We start from the raw sequence: 17419 nt of genomic DNA on the forward strand, positions 1-17419 counted from the left end.
TAAAAAAAAATGTTCATACAAAGCTCCAATGTCAGCGCAAGGGAAACCCTTAAAATGTTCCCAACCTGATAAGAGTTTAGTTGTGAAAGGAGCCTGCTCATAGTTGGATGTTCGTATGACACTTATAGGAGCAAGTCAAAACGAAGGTGGGTTTCCAAGAACAACGCAATATGAAGTAGAAAAAAAAAAATACAAGAGACAACTCCTCTAAAATTCATTAGTTAAAATTGAAATTGGCACACAACCGTAGTTGGATGTTCGCATGACACCCGTGGGGACAGACTAGAATAAAGAGTGTAACCACGACCAATAGTCTCTAAATAAATAACGCAAAGTTTTAACCATTGCATATAGATATATCGAGTTGTTTTGACAAGAAGAGAAAAACATTCTATTGTGAAAAATTAGAAAAGCATCTTTGAGCAGAATTTTGTTCTATAGAAGAATAAAGTAAGGCTTTGTTAAGAATTAGCAAGGATAGGAAGAAGTTGCGATGTCAAGTAATGTGCCTGAGTGTAACATTCGGAGCAACCAATCGACGCAAAAATATAGGATAGGAATTAAGCTTTATTGCCTAAGTAGAAGATATGCTTGAGGACAAGCATATATCTAAATTTGGGGGTGTGATAACTTGTATAAATACAAGCTATTTAGACTGCCTTATCTAGATATTGCAGCCAAAAGATAGTGAATATGCATCAATTGTATGAAAAATTAGCTTCGAAATACAATAATTATAAATTATCAAAATTATACCCACTAACATCTTTAAGATTGAAGAAAAGGAGATTTTACTCTGTTTTGCAGAAAACCAAGTCACCGCTTGCGCTCAAGGCTCAAGAATAACTGATCAACGCATTTCTGTCACATTGCGCCGTCAATAACAAATGAAGAGACAATTAACGCAATGACGGCACAATGCGATAGTCGATCCAGAGCTGACTTTCACCGCATGCGGTAATAAAAACAACACGCATGCGAACACTCGATCGAAAGATGCAGCTGAGCGACGCAAAAGCGGAGGATGGAGAATCATCTACAACTAACGGTTGTGCAGAATTGATAGTCTGATTGCATACTAGAAGGAATAATATCCATCCATCTTTGGAATTTCCATAACAACAAGTGGGGACCACAATGCCGGAGTCAAAGATCCTCGCCTATAAATACTCCATAGATTTCAAAGAAAACATATGCTACTGGATACGGGGCTAATTGCTGCTAAAGTGTTGAGAGAAAAGGCTGAGCTGGGTGCTTAACTGAAGAAATCTGGGATGAAGACGAGACAAGGCCGAGAGGTGAGTCTCAGTTTTATTCTGCCGAAAAGCTCTGTGCTGAGAACCCTGTTACCGATTGAGCAAGCCTGAGAGGGAAACTTATCCATCCATCTGATCCATCCAATCCAGCAAGCAGATTTCCACTCGAATTAGTGCCAAGACGTTGACGCTTGTTTGTATCTGTTCTATCTCTTTTCATCATTGTATTTCACTTTCTTTATCCTTTCATTCACACACCATGTATCAAACGCTTAATAGACATATTAAATGTTTTGATTGCTTTCATATTCCATTTTCTGTCTACTTTCGTTCCTCCGTGAATCACTTTCTCCATGATGTCTTCTTAATCCCCTGGTAGTTAATATGAATTAAACGAGTACTTAACTCATGTTAAAGAGATAACTCCGTTTAGCTAAAGCATGCTAGACGACATCTTCACCTGTGAGAGCAGAAGTGAAGATACCATTCTGATCTATCGAGAGAAGGTTAGAAGAATGCGTTAACTAAAGTGAGTAGTACTTCCAGACATGAAAGCAACCTTGCATTCATTACGTTCGTCTCTGATTCACCACAGATATATGGGAGCGCGATCGATCACTGAAAGGTATGCACTAGGAGAAAAATGGAACCATATTTATAACTTCGACAAAATTAAGAAACTTGAGTTGTTTATATTAGTTATCTTTCTCTTTTTGTTTGTACATAAGACTTGCCACCGTATTCTATGTTCTTTGCATAACCTTCACAGCCAGCCTAGACCCCAGAATCTTGTATCATGAAGCTTGTATCTTGTATCATCTAGCTTAGGTTTACTGTGCTTATTTTATTATCGCATTTTACTACTTTCCTTTACTTTACCGCAATTTTATATACTTGTACCCAACACTCTTTAAAGATTGAAAAACCTGGTCGCATATACCACGAACATACCACAATAACCTCAAACAGTCCCTATGTTCGACCTCGGATCACACCAAGAAAATTTCATGGAATTACACTTGGTTCCAACGTAAGGAAACTTGTGACAACGCAAGGCATACTAAAAGAACATTCATAATTAACGCATATCTAGAAGTAGTATCGCATATTTGTATCAGCGCATTGTTTAAGAATAAAATTTGTGTTACACTCACCCGAATCTTTTATTTGGAACTGGGCATCTAGCCATTTCTTAATGTCAGTCAGATACCCTACATTATTCCTAATGAGTAAGATATCATCTATATACAGTACCAAGAAGGCTACTGAGCTATTGATGATCTTCTTGTAAACACAAGGCTCATCAACGTTCTGATAAAAGCCAAATGACTTGACAACAGTGTCAAATTTGATGTTCCAAGGTCTAGATACTTGTTTCAGCCCATAAATGGACCTATTAAGCTTGCAAACTCTTTGCTCTTGACCTGGAACTATGAACCCCTCTGGTTAAGTCATATAGATGGTCTCCTCAAGATTACCATTAAGAAAGGCAGTCTTGACGTCCATTTGCCATATTTCATAATCATAAAATGTGACTATGGACAGAAGAATCTAGATAGACTTTAGCATGACAACAGGTGAGAAAGTTTCCTTATAGTTGTAAGACCCTAACACTAAATCTAAAGTGGGAGGTTAAATAGAAAAATCCTAAGTAAGGATAGTGAGGCAGAGGGAGAGAAACATAAAAAATTATCCAAAAAGGTAGCCAAAAGTCCAAACGCATATGAAGGGCTTAAAACATGTTGGATGCAAGAAGGCATGGAGGATGGAAGCAAGAAAACTTGAAAAATGGCTAAGGGTTGCATACAACCAACACAAAGGCATACATGAGCCATACAGACACGGGCAGGAAGCATGCGTTAAGTGAGCATGCTAGGCGTGCAGGCCATGTGTTGAAGCCAAGTGCATGGGCCATGTGCCAAGCACGCAGCCATGGGTCAAGGACAAGTGCACAGGTCGTGCGTCAAAGCGAGCAACCCATGCGTCGATGATGTATGCCGAGCACCCTGCCTATGCGTCAAAAGGGCAAGTGGGCAGGCCATCCTATGCTTCAAAGCGTTGCCGAATCTGTCGAGCAGCCATGCGTCGATGTGCTATGCTAAGTGCACGCCCATGCAGCGAGGCACGCCAATGCGGTGAGACACGCCCACGTGGCCGAGAGTGCCTATGCGGCCAAGCGCGCAAGCGCCTAGGTAACACACCATGCGTCGATGGTCAGCACCATGCGTCCATGCTTAGTAGGCCGAGCAAGCACACCTAGCAAGCCATGTGTTGAGCATGAGCGACCACCCTATGCGTTGGTTATGGCCAACTCATGCGTTGGCTAAGTGGGACTTTGATAAAGGAAAGGTGAGTTGCTATGCGTTAAGGATAAAGGGTAAGGTTAATTGATGGAAAACTTCAAGGGAGAATGCCAATGGTATACGAGCATAAGTCTTAAACAATTTAAGTAGAGAAATATGTGAAGTATTTAAGTAATTTAGGTGGCAAAAGGAGGATCACACAAAATTCTAGTAGGAGGTGGAGAAAGGAGATTTCATGCAATTGAAGTCTTATCACTTCAAGCAGGAGGTGGGTGAAGGAGATTTCATGCAAAAAAAGGAGATTTTGGCTGCTATGAAATATATTAGGAGAAAGCTAAAGTAGAATCAGGAAAGGTTAGGAGAAAGAAATGAGGAATAATAAGTGGACATAGAAAAACATGAAAAAAAAAGGAAGTGAAAATAAAGAAATTAGTAAGTAATAACCTGAATAATGTCCACTGTAGGAAATGAATCCGAGCAGACAAGACTGGTGGTGGAATGACTCTGGAACGCGAACTGCAGTTCACGGTGTAACCCAGGGGAAAACCCTAAAAGATCTGAGAATAGTGTAAATAATAATACTGAATATCCTATTACCTTGAACAATGCAAACTTGGTGGAATCCCGAACTAACATGGAATGTCCACAGTGTGGTAAAAATCATAGCAGTTTATGTCTGAAAGGGACCAGAATTTGCTATGGGTGTGGCAAGGTTGACTATATCCGTAAAAATTGTTATACCTTTCAGAGAAAAACAAGAGAGATTCAGGAAAAATATCAACGAAAACTGGTTGGAGGTTTAAGTTCAGGAAGTAACAACATATTGCCTGAACTGACAATGGACCAAGAATGGGCGCGTGTAGGAAAGAAGGATATTCCTCGACATATCGTGATAAAATTCGAGGAACAACCCACTTATGACTCTAACAACGTGGAATCCTATAAATTTTGTATTTTCTGTAAGGAAATAGGACATGTTCAAGAGAGGTGTGTATGGAGGAACGAGAGGATGCGCCTTAACTTTGAAAACTTACGACTATCGGGGAATGAGTAAACAAATAACTATGTAGACTGGAAGAAACTAATAATGTAAATAGCAACAATGTTCATAAATAAAAATAGTATGTTGATAACATATGTCTAATTTATGTGTGAATGATTGTAGACAAAATGCTGAGAAGTGGAAAACGTAGAATGAGGCAACCCTCTGGAAACAAAAGTGAAAGTGCCTCAAGCCATCCAAGAGAAAAATCCAGGGAGGAAGAACAAATGGATAAATTCACCCAAAAACTCCAAGCAAGCTTAGAAAATATACAACCTGATCTGGAGAAGAAATATGGGATAGAACGATTAAAGGCATTGGGAGCCACAAACTTCGAAGGAACAAAGGATCCTGCAGATGCAGAAACATAGATGAGTCAAATAGAAAAATGTTTCGAGGTGATGAGATGTCTTGAAAACCATAAGGTAAGTCTTGCCACATTCTTACTGCAAAAACAAGCAAAAGATTGGTGGAAGCTACTAAAGAATAGGAGAGGCGATCAAGAAGAAATATGTTGGGAGGAATTTCGAAAAGCATTTTTCGAAAGATTCTGATCATTCAAGGATATGAAACAAGATACGTTCTTACAGCTCATGCAAGGAAACATGACTGTAGCAGAATATGAATTAAAGTATACGAAATTATCCAAGTATGCTTTAAACATAGTGGTGGATGAAAAGGAATGTTGTCGGAGGTTTGAAACAGGATTAAAACAAGAGATTCAAAAAGCAACCGCAGAATGGGGAGAATTTACAAAGCTAATAGAAGCCGCGATGAGAGTAGAAAGAAGTTTAACGGTGGAAGAAGTAAGACCGGAAAGAGACTCATCAATGAGTCGGTGGCAGAGGGAAGAACCAAGAAATTTTACCCCCAAGGTAGAAAGCAGAAGTGGATGGAAAAGAAGAGGAGTTACCAACACTAAAGTAGACCCTGAACGGGAGAGTCAAATAAAAGAGTCAATGATGAGCGTTAACCAAAGACCTAGATGCCCGATCTGTAATAAATATCACTTGGGAAGATGTTGGGAACAAACACGTGTTTTAAGTGTGGCAGACAAAGACACTTTAAACGAGAATGTCCTCAGTTGATGGATATTGAAAATGTACAACCACCAAACAACTCAGGAGGAAGATCAACGACGGTTGAAGGAGGACGAACTATAGGAGGGAGAAAAGAGGAAACAGGAAAAATGACATTGGGAAAACTATATGGACTAACTCAGGATAGGGAAGACAATATGTCGGTGGTGGGAAAAGGGAAAGAGAAAGTTTTAGAAGACTAGAATAGAAAGTTATGGGGTAATAAAACTGTATGAGGAAAATTATTAAATAAAAGTTCTGTTGTAAATTAATTTTCGTTTAATTTCAAGGACAAAATTATTTTAAGGGGGTTAAATCTAAAGTGGGAGGTTCAATAGAAAAATCATAATTAAGGATAGTGGGGCAAAGGGAGAAAAACATAAAAAATTATCCAAAAAGGTAGCCAAAAGTCCAAATGCCTATGAAGGGCTTAAGGAATGTTGGACGCAAGAAGGCATGGAGGATGGAAGAAAGAAAACTTGAAAAATGGCTAAGGCTTGCATACAACCGACGCAAAGGCATACATGAGCCATGCGGACACGGGTAAGAAGCATACGTCGAGTGAGCATGCTAGGCGCACAGGCCATGCATTGAAGACAAGCGCGCAGGCCATGCGCCAAGCACGGAGCCTTGTGTCGAGGACAAGAGCACAGGTCGTGCGTCAAATCGCATAGCCCATGTGTCGATGGTGTATTCCAAGCTCGCAGCCATGCATCGATGGTGTATGCTGAGCGCCCTGCCTATGCGTCGAACGGGCAAGTGGGCAAGCCATCCTATGCGCCGAAGTGCTACCGAGTCTGCCGAGCAGTCATGCATCGATGCGCTATGCCAAGCGCATGCCCATGCAGCGAGACACACCCACGCGGCCGAGAGTGCCTATGCGGTCGAGCATGCCTATACGGCCAAGCATGCAAGTGCCTACACAGCACACCATGCATTGATGGTCATCACCATGCGTCCATGCTTAGTAGGCCGAGCAAGCACACCTAGCAAGCATTGCATTGAGGGTGAGCGGCCACCCTATGCATTGGTGATGGCCAACTCATGTGTTGGCTAAGTGGGACTTTGATGAAGGAAAGGTGAGTTGCTATGCGTTAAGGATAAAGGGTAAGGTTAGTTGATGGAAAACTTCAAGGGAGGATGCCAATGGTATACGAGCATAAGTCTTAAAAAATTTAAGCAGAGAAATATGTGAAGTATTTAAGTAATTTAGGTGGCAAAAGGATGATCACACAAAATTCTAGTAGGAGGTGGACAAAGGAGATTTCATTCAATTGAGGTCTTATCACCTCAAGCAGGAGGTGGGTGAAGGAGAACTCATGCAAAAAAGGAGATTTTGGCTGGCAAGCTGAAATGAGAACAACTCAAGGCTAGGCTGGGTAGGCTGAGTGTTGGCAGCTCCAAAGTGAGACAAATGGAAGTTGAGTTGTCACCATAGGGTGAGTTTGAAATGGCTGTAAATAGAGGGGTTGGGTAGGAGGAATTTATTCATACCAGCATTTAAATTGTGTGTTGAGAGCATATTTAGAGACTTACGTTTGAGTTATTAGGCTGCCAAGTTGATTGGAGATCAAAAGAAATAAAGGTTGCATTGGTGAAGAATTGAGTCAGCCGGATGCACAGCCAGCCCACACTCTGCGTGCATGCAGCGTTGCATCTGTTCATCCGTGTGCGCCTCACTCGACACATCCCGCACGCCAGCCCAGCGCAGCTGCCTCCCCCGTACGACGCATCACGCCCAGTGCAAGGCACGCCCAGCGCATGTCCAACGCAACGCATGCCCAAACGCGCCAGTCCCCTGTGCGACACAGCACGCCCACCCTGCTTACTACCCAATGCCCAGCTGCCTACCACGGTCCAAATAACCTCTAAAGAGACTAATTTTGGTAGTTTGACTAAATTGGAGTAGGGTAAGCTGGTGTTTCATTATATAATAGTATTTTGGCTAGTTTGACATTTTTATTGATATAACAAATATTAATTGAGGAATTTCCATTGATATGGAGGAATTCTCAGGAAGGTATTCTCAAGGTGATTTCAGTGGAAAAACTTGCTAACGGTTAGTGTTTACTTAGTTTTATGCGTTGATATGTGGATAAATGCATATGTAAGTGCCAAATGCATGCTTATAATGTTATGTGGTTGCCATGATATTGTTTGTCAAATTGCTATGGAAACTGAGATTATATCTAGATTACATAAGTTAGCATGCTTAACAAAAGGTGCTTGGCAGGAAAATATAGTCGGCCTCAGTCGGCGGGAAATAATAGTCGGTGACGACCGCTGGAAATATAGTCAAGTACCTAAGCCTGACTAGTGGGAAAAGAATTGTCGATGTGCACATTGGTGGGAGAAGTGGGTTATAGGAAAGTTTCCATAAAAAGTTGTTGTGATTGATAATGTGTCCATAATATGAGCATGCCACGTATAGCATGGAACTGGAGGATGATAATTGAATGAATGTACACATGATCATGCATAAATTATACTCGATTTGTGATTATGTGATTGATTTCCCAAAAATATGTTTTGCAAAGTGATTATTATTCTAAAAGAACCACTCACTGGGCTTAGTAGCTCACACTTTTCAAAATGTTTTCTTATATATCTCTCCCCCCCCCCGGTAGCAATGCGGAGTGTTTAGGAAGGAGTCTACTAACCACCAACACACCAGGACTTGGTAAATTCTTAGGGCACAGATCAGATCATGTAATAAAGAATATAGGAAATTGAACTATGTGTATGAAAGTTAGATAGAGTGTTGTAAATATGTTGGAGTCTTTAATAGATAAGGGGGGAAATGTTGAATTTAAATATTGTCTTAGAATACTACTGGTGTACCCTCGCGCTCCCTTCCAGGTCTTGGGGGGCTAAGGCTTAGGAGTGGGTGTGACAATAGTCAACTCCTTTGACCTGGGTATAACCCTTTGCCATGAGTCTAGGCTTAAAGGTTTGCACATTTCCATCTATACCTCTTTTTTGCTTATAGATCCACTTACACCCAATAGGTCTTACCCCATCAGGTGGATTGATAACTTGTAGAAATACAAGTTATTTTTGCTCTTAAGTTGGAACAACTAAGGTTTTTAATGATAACTTCACCTCATTTTTAGAAGAAACGCATGGAATTACTCAAACATTAGTAAAGCCATGCAAAAGAAGTTTTATTACTAAATACTGCGGCACTAATGCATTATATAGCAGAATTTCAACAAGAAGCTAATGCATGAGTAAGAAGTGTCGTAGGAAAAATTTCTAACGCATGGGTCATGCGTCAGAGGTAATTCAACGCAGAGAAGATTCATTGATCCAGGCTAATTGTGTCACATCACCACTTACAAGTATGGGCACCTATAGCAGGCGGAGTCTGAAAAGCTTCTGAGTGTCAGGCGGCTGACCAGGGCATGGACTTTAATGCTGCCCATCACCAAGTGGAGATGACCAACGCCTATAAATAGATGAAGTCCCTTTAGAGATATATACATACACAAAAATTTTCAAGATCTTCACTCTCATAATTAGCGTAGTCATAGTTTTAGTTCTTTAGAAGCTGTACTGTGGTGCCAAGACGATCAGAAGAGTTGAGAACCACCATCACTGCCGGTTAGGGAATGGAGGAAGTCAAGCTTGAGAAAGACACTTCGTCCAACTCCTATACAAATGATTGTACACAACTAGATTGAGCCAAAGAGATACAAGAGATTATACTCTACGGCTTGAATCAGTTCCTTTCATCTCATTTATCGCTTTCATTTCATCTGATTAAATATTACTTTTGTAAAGACAATCTGCTTCTTTATAAAATTCATATATTTGATCCATCATACTTTGCCATTGTTTATTTCTTGTTTATGTTGAATGCATCTACCCTTTATGCAAAACTTCATTTCAAATGCTTAAGCCATCTTGATCAATTGGTAAAAGCATCTTTAACGTAGACTATTCGAGAGAATAACAAAGCCGCATCAAGTAGAATGACTAGTACATCTAGAGATAGACTTGCTGGTGTTTATTGCATTCTGTGTTCGACGCATGCATCCTAGAGACAGGTTTTGTATGTTATTCGCATTGAGAAGTGTTGAATAAGAGTCTAATGCATAAACAAAGATAAAAAAATCATCCCATCTCATCCAATCACATTCTGGTTTGTGTACATTCATCTTAGATCAACATATACCACTTACATTAAAAAATCTATTTTTGCATGATTCATCACTCACTACTCAACTCTTTTGTATCTTCTTGTACAAGCACAATACTTTAGTGTAAATAACACATTTCTCTTCATATATTTAGGAAACCCCTAAAATAGCTACAACACAAGGTCCGCGTTAGTTTAACTGAATCCCTGAGTTCGAACCTGGACCTACCAGGAACCTAAATTGGATTTATACTTGGGTCTAGTTTAGGAAAACTTGAACGTCAATAGAAGAAGTGTTATGCATTCTGTTGCATATCTTTAACGTACCAACGCGTTAAAATTACATAAATGCATAAAAGCATCAACGCATCACTTATACTTAGAAATTATTCTTTCAATTTATTTTATACAATACACTCCTAGTGCGAATCAGATAGCAACATACATGAATCAACAAGCTCCCAGACATTATTGAAGTACATAGACTCCATTTCCTGGTTCATGGCTTTAACCCATTCATCTTTGTCAACATCCTCCATTGCTTTCTTAAAAGACAATGGATCCTCAACCCCATCATTTGTAATGACGTTTTGGGCTTTTGTCAAACCCATATAGCGATCCAGTGGGTTCATAATCCTCCCACTACGTTGAGGCAGTCTCAACTCTTGAGCTGGTTGACTAGACGTTTCGACCTCAACAACTCTTGTTGATTTGTTGGCATGTTCAACAACTCTTGTTGAACCCTCAGTAGTCTTAGTCTCACTAGAGATCTCATGCAAAACGAGCTTACTCCATGGCTTATGATCCCTCATGTGGTCTTCTTCCAAGAAGATAGCATTTGTAGAAACAAACACTTTGTTCTCACTCGGCTCATAGAAGTATCCACCTTTTGTTTCCTTGGGGTAGCCTACAAAGAGGCAAACCTTCGAACGTAGTTCCAACTTCTTTGGGTTAGTCACTAGCACATATGCCAAACAGCCCCAAATCCTAAAGTGGCGTAAACTACTTTTACGGCCTCTTCATAACTCGAAAGGTGTTTCAGAAACACTTTGAGAACGTTATTAAGGACATAGCATGCAGTCTCCACTGCAAAACCCCAAAACGAGTTTGAAAGATGAGCATAACTCATCATAGACCGAACCATGTCTAACAAGGTTCTGTTTCCCCTTTCTGATACACCATTCTGCTGAGGTGTACCAGGGGCCGAGAGTTGGGACGCAATCCCATGTTCTATCATATAGTTCTGGGATTTTAGGTCTATATACTCTCCACCACGATCAGATTGTAATGTTTTTATCTTCTTACCTAACAATTTTTCAACTTTAGCCTTATACTTCTTGAACTTATCAAAGGCTTCAGACTTAAGTTGCATTAGGTAGAGATACCTGAACCTTGAATAATCTTCTATGAATGAGATGAAATATTCATACCCACCCTGAGCTCTAACATTCATCGAACCACAAAGATCTGAATGTACAAGTTCCAAGGCTTCCTTGGCTCTGTAACCTTTTGCAGTAAAAGGTCATTTGGTCATCTTGCCTTTGAGGCATGATTCACATACCGACAAGGAGTTTTCTTCTAAACTTTTAAAAGTCCACTTTTCACCAACTTCTCAATCCTATTAAGGTTGATGTGACCTAACCTTAGATGCCAAAGATGGGTGTTTTCCTTAGGAGAAACCTTTGGTATTTTAACTATTGTTGTCATACTGAATATTTCAGTGGTAAACAAGGCTTTTATGACTAACAACCTTAGTACATATAAGTTACTTTCCATTGAACCATAACCAATCTCAATTCAATTTAGACACTTTATTCTCAGAAAAGGAGATGGTATAGCCTTGTTCAATGAGACAAGAAACCAAGATTCAGTTCCTCTTAAATGAGGAACTACAAAAACATTATCCAATAACAGATAAAGTTTCTTGTCAACAAATAACTTCAGCCTAACTATAGTAATAGTTGAAACAACCTCACCAGTGCTGACTTGAAGAGTCATCTCTCCCTGTGGCAACGTTTGCTAGGAACTGAATCCTTGGTAAGAGGAACTGACATGATTGGTTGCACTCGAATCTAAAATCTAGGTAGAATCATCATTCTCTACTAGACACGTCTCGAAGACAAATAAATTAGTTTTACTATCTTGTCACCTCTTTTGGAGAGTAGTGGGATCAGTGTCAACAACTGACCAAAATATATGAATATACATTCAACACAAACAGTTATGCAAACAAATCTTAATTAACGGCATGCTAAAAACACGATAAACAACAAGGGAAAGAGTTCCATACCAGTTGAACACGTTCTTCACACTTTGGAACTCCAACGCAGCGGAAACCTCCAAGTGATCTACCAACAGCCAATGGCAGCGTCAGCGACAACAGCACGAACACGACTGCCGCGGGGATGACACCACCACTAAAGAGCCCCGGGTATTCTTAGAGTGAAAACCCAAAGGGTGGTCTTTGGTGAATTTGGTAGAGGAAGGAGGAACACGAATCATGTAGGCGATAAGCAAGTGGGAGGGAAGAAGCCTCTATCGCATAGTAGAAATGCTTATCGTTTAGGAGGAGCTACACGATCGTGTAGGATTTACTGAACGATCATTTAGGAAAAAGTAAACAATCGTTTAGTAAAATCGGCACATTATACAATCGTTTAGAGAAGCTATCCGATCGTGTAGGAAATAGTGTGCGATCGTTTAGGTGCGAGGTAGACGATCGTTTAAGCGGAAAGTGCTATTGTATAGGCTCTTGAAAACACTTAAGCAATCGTTTTGCTTTCTACCAATGTGCGCTCTTGAAATATTTTTGACGATTTAACTCCGGGCGATCGATTGACGATTCAAAAATGAAAACATTTTTCATTTTAACTCATTGGTTACCATAACCGATGTTGCCCACTAACCCACGTCTGAACGTGAATTTTTGATTAATTATCATATAATTAACCAATTAATTAATTAATAAATATAATCATATTATATTTATATCCTATAGTTTGATATCACATATCTACTAGAGTATTTTCTCCTCTACTTGATATAAATCATATTTATATCTAGTTTCCTCCATAATAATATATCTCATAAATTTAGCCAATTATATCATATATAATTAACCAGTCCAATTATATCATATATAATCGAACTTCCTCTTGTCAATTTAAACATTTCAAATTAACCCAAATACTGGTTCTCAACTTTATCCAAGCTACTGATAACGGGCAGAAATGCACGTTATCATAGTGCTAAGTTCTTAAACAATGCTGGCTTGCACTGATAAAATATGTTAAATTGCATCCAAAAGCATTAGTTTACAACATTGCGGTCGCATGCGTTCATCGCATAGAAACAGTTGATTTTTCTATTTTTATGCAGAATATGTGTTGACACAAGGCAGAAATAGCGATCACAAGAAATCATTGGTCGAGCGCAGCATTACCAATAGGCATTGTGGTGATTTCTGTTCGCAAATATCTACTCAAGAAGGATTGTCGCATAGAGTCGACGCAACTTGGTGGGCGCATCTGGGTGAAAGGCAAAATTAATCATGATGGGACAGAAAGCTGATGACGGTGGAATCCGAATTAAGCCGACAGTCGTTAATGATAACAAGTACATTCAGCTTTTCGGTGACAAATATTCGGTGTATCAGTCAGGGAATTAAAGCCATCCCATCTGTGCAATCATAAGAGAGAAGCCGCCTTCACGCCGAAGCTCTATAAATACCAAAGGCATCCTTCAGAAAAGGGGTTCCACCAGTTAAGAATTCACCTGTTTACCGATTTAGGAGCTTTAGCCGTGTTCATAGTTTTCTTTTATTTATAAGGCGAAGCAAGGGAAGAGTAGAGGTGATAGAAGATTGCTCAGGGCAACTCGAGAGAGAACTCGGAGGCGTAAAAGCAGAGAGCAGTCCGACTCTCGTAAGTGTAAGATTATCTTTTGAACACGAGTAGAAAGACAGTGTAAAAGCCTGGGCAGCAAAAGATTGCTACCAGGCTCTTTATTCTATTCTTGCATTGTTATTTTGTACTTCATCTTTATATTTATACAATAGAAGTTCTTATTCTACATCTGTTCACTCTCTTAGCACTTATGAATTGCTAAACTTGTCGAATGGGTTGAGAAGAACTAAGCTAACATGACCTAGGATGTTCATTGCTTGCGATTATCTTGTGTTATGTTATGCCTGACATCCCTTTAGAGCTACTCGAGAGAGAGTCTAAAGAAAAAACCTAGGACTTGAGAGAGCTAGGTTAGAATCTAGACTCGAGAGAGAAAGATTAGAAATGCATAAACAAGAGATAGGGACTTAGAGATAAGCTCTGTTTGCTAACCTGCATCGCATGCATCCTAGAGATAGGTATGATATTATATGGTCGCCTTATTTGTGTATGTGTCATTTTGTCAATGCATAAATAAGAATAGAGGCTTATGTGTAGGTCCTATAGGCTTATCGCATATATCGCATGCGTTCTAGCCTTAGAAGCCGTGGCATTCGAACTGAGATTTGGTTTACTGTTGTATGCATGTTGCATGATCGCATAACATGAACGCATCCTAAGAAGTGTTAGCCGAAACTTTTCTCAAGCTGTTCACCGCATAGTCATCGTATCTTCCATTTATCAACTATTTTCGAACTCCACCGCATTTTTTTATTTTCATTACCGCAACAAACAAAACCAACACTTATTTGAGTTACCGGTTACAGCAAAGTTTTCCTAAAAATTACCACTGCAACCTGTTTTCCCAAGTCCCTGAGTTCGACCCTGGACTTACTAGGAAACTCAGTGGGGTTTACACTTGGATTCAACTGAGAAATCTTGAGTGCTCAATGCATTCCATCATCGAAATTCATTCACAATTCCACATCATAAAATAACGCATCAAGTTTTTGGCGCCGTTGCCGAGGACTTCGGAAAAATAATATGTTAATGGTAATTTTTCTAATTTCTTTGCAGACTCTCAATCTCTTACGAATTATGACCCGAAGATTGAGAGGACATTCAGATGACGATTAAGAGACCACCAACAACAACAGTCAGACAAAGAAGATATGGTAGAGTAGCCTGGAAATGGAGCACCGAACGAAAACAACGTCATGGCAAATCCAATCCTGCTGGCAAACAATCGCAATCGGCCCATTAGGGACTATGCATCGCCAAACCTCTATGATTTCTCACCAGGAATCATGAGGCCTGCCCTTGATGGAAGCCAATTTGAAATGAAACTGGTGATGCTGCAAATGATCCATACCGCAGAATAATTCGCAGGACGGCGTGACGAGGACCCACACGCCCACCTCTATAGCTTTATAGAAATCTGCAATACTTTTTTATTCCCAAACATCTCTGCCGAAGAAGTTCGACTAAATTTGTTCCCATTTTCTCTCTGTGATCAGGCAAGAAAATGGGCGTATTCCCTCGAGCCGGGAGAGATCACTTCATGGGAACAGGTCGTAGAGAAATTTATGAAGAAATATTTTTCACCTACTGAGAATGCTAGACGAAGGAAACTGATCACGAATTTTGAACAAGACATGGACGAATCGCTCAGCGATGCCTGGGTGAGGTTTAAGAGGTTGGTTAGAGACTGTCCACACAATATATTGCCAGACTGCCTTCAGATGGAAATATTTTATCATGGTTAAAATCCCGCTTCGTAGACCGGTTCCAATACTGCAGCCGTTGGTGGTCTGCTTGACAAAACGTATGACGAGGCTAAGAACATCTTGGATCGCATCTCTAAGAACCACGAGGATTGGAGAGAGATTGATCAGAGATTGAGAATATAGGATAACAAATAATGTTGCTATTACTTCACTACAGAATCAGATGACCGCAATTAGGAACTTAATTCAAGGAATTGCGATGAACAATCCAACACCGCAAAATGGGCAAATCAACGCAATTTGTCAAACATCGCAAGGTGTGCAACTTGCGATGATGGGCACATAATGGAAGAATGCCCACAGAATCTACAGTCTATTTACTTTGTGAAAAATAATCCATTTTCGAATACCTACAACCCCGGGTGGAGAAACCACCCCAATTTTACATGGAAGAATCAGCGGCAAAATTTCCAACCTGTGGCGTAGAAAGAATGGCCAACTGGATTCTTCCCTCACAATAATGGTCAGAAAAGCAAAGCCAGTAGCTTGAAACCGCCGCAATCTTCCTCTCTGAAAAGCCTATTAAAGCAGTATATAGAGAAAAACGAAACTGTGCTTCAAAGTCAGGCTACGTTCATCCACAATCTAGAATTACAGATGGGCCAGATTGCAAGTGAGCTAAAGAACAGACCATAAGGGGCTCTGCCGAGTTCAACAGAACTCCCACGCAACCCGGGGGGATCAGGTAAAGAGCAATGTCAGGTTGTGACATTGAGGAGTGGAAAAAATGTGGAAGGAGAGAGAAAGGAGCCGAGCCGGACTACTCCCATTGCGTTGGAACCTAAAATTGCAATGACACAAGAAGAAGAAAGAGAAAAAGAAGCAATAGAGCCAGAAGTTGCGTCCACCTCAAAGCCAACAGAGAAGGGGACCGTGAGAGTGCAGTTACCACCTTCCCCCTAGAGACTAAAAAAGAAAAAGAATGAAGAGGTATAGTACCAACGCTTCGTATCTATGTTAAAATAATTACATATTAATATTCCATTCAATGAAGCGATTGAGGAGATGCCCGCCTATGCAAAGTTTCTGAAGGATATGGTAACCAAGAAGAGGGGAGCTGGTAAGTTTGACATGGTGGCTTTAACACAGAGTTCGAAATCAATCATTCCACCGAAGATGAGCGATCTTGGGAGCTATACTATACCTTGCTCCATAGGAGGACTATACATCGGGCAAGCCTTGTGTGACCTTGGAGCCAGCATCAATTTGATGCCTCTGTCGATCTTTAAGCAACTAAATATGGGGCAACTTGCACCCACCACCGTGACTCTTCAACTTGTAGATAGATCTCTGGTGCATCCAGAGGGGAAGGTGAAGGACGTGCTGATAACCATCGACAAATTTATCCTACCAGCTCACTACATCATCATGGATTACGAGGCCGACAAAAATTTGCCCATCATCTTGGGGCGACCATTTTTATCAACAGGTCGTGCCCAGATTGATGTGCATAAAGGGGAGATCACTTTGAGCATCAATGGACAGAAGCTCAAGTTCTCTGAATGCTCTATCTAAGCACATTACTTAACATCGCAATTTCTTTCTATCCTTGATAATTCCTAACAAAGCCCTACTTTATTCTTCTATACCACAAATTTCTGCTAAAAAATGCCTTTCTAGTTTTAAAAAGAATGTTTACCTCTTCTTGTCAAAACAACTTGATGTGTCTGGATGCGGTGGTCAAACTTTGCGTCATTTATTTAGAGACTGTTGATCATGGTTACACCCTTCGTTTTTGCCTGTTCCCACGGGTGTCATGTGAACATCCAACTACGATTGTGTGCCAATCTCAACTTTAATTCTTGAATTTCAGAGGAGTTGTCTCTTGTTTCTTTTATTATTTTTATTTTTTTCTCTTTTCATATTGCATTATCTTGGAAACCCACCTTCGTTTTGGCTTGCTCCCACGGGTGTCATGTGAACATTC

The sequence above is a fragment of the Benincasa hispida genome, chromosome 10, assembly GCF_027475165.1.
Source record: "Benincasa hispida cultivar pf3 chromosome 10, pf3_genome.v1.1, whole genome shotgun sequence".
NCBI classification, from domain to species: domain Eukaryota; kingdom Viridiplantae; phylum Streptophyta; class Magnoliopsida; order Cucurbitales; family Cucurbitaceae; genus Benincasa; species Benincasa hispida.